This window comes from Octopus bimaculoides, chromosome 26 (genome assembly GCF_001194135.2).
Source record: "Octopus bimaculoides isolate UCB-OBI-ISO-001 chromosome 26, ASM119413v2, whole genome shotgun sequence".
Lineage (NCBI taxonomy): Eukaryota > Metazoa > Mollusca > Cephalopoda > Octopoda > Octopodidae > Octopus > Octopus bimaculoides.
This window is the reverse complement of record NC_069006.1, coordinates 24,333,528-24,334,279: the sequence shown is the minus strand read 5'-3', so window position 1 is coordinate 24,334,279 and position 752 is coordinate 24,333,528.

The window sequence follows — 752 nt, the reverse complement described above, 5'->3', positions numbered from 1 at the left end:
ATATTATCATAAATTACATTCACTCACGACAGCCTCTCGTTTACGTAGGACAGAAGTTAGACTTTGCTGTATGGGGAGGTCCATCCCCTACTCCACCGTATATTACTGGTATCGCAGTGTTTTATGGCTCCAAAAGCGAGGTGGGTTTTTGTGAAACGGAAACACCTGATCTCGAAACCGGATCCTTCAGGGTTGAAACAGCACGTGGCCATGACGATAGATGTTGTTGCTTTTTTTTTTGTCGTTGTGTGAGTTGTTATGTAACTCTCCACTTTATCACATTCAAGAATATAAACACGTTTTTAAGCACAACACAGACGGAGTCAAAAAGAAACACTACCTTTCACCGGAACACCGGGGTCGGCACTGTTGTTCACTCAGTGCTCTCTTTCCCTCGGACATGTGAGCATGCGCACAACAGTCAAACACCGCGTCGCTGGAACTGTGAAGGATTTTTGTATTTTTTTCATAAACAAGGGGATGGCTACTGACATTAAGCTTAAGGATTTTATAATGTAGAAATATAAAGAAATAATTAAAGAAAAAGGAACTCATTATATTGAATGTTATCGATAATATTAAGCGGAAATAGGGGTGGGGCTGCAGTTCCGCAGTGCCTATACTCGAGCCGCCATTGTCTCTTGCCCCCTTTCCAGGAATTCTAATACTCACTGGGGTTTCTAGCTCCTCCCTTAGGGATCTAATGCTCTCTGGGCTTTCTAGTCCTTCTCTTAAGGATTCTAAAACTCTTC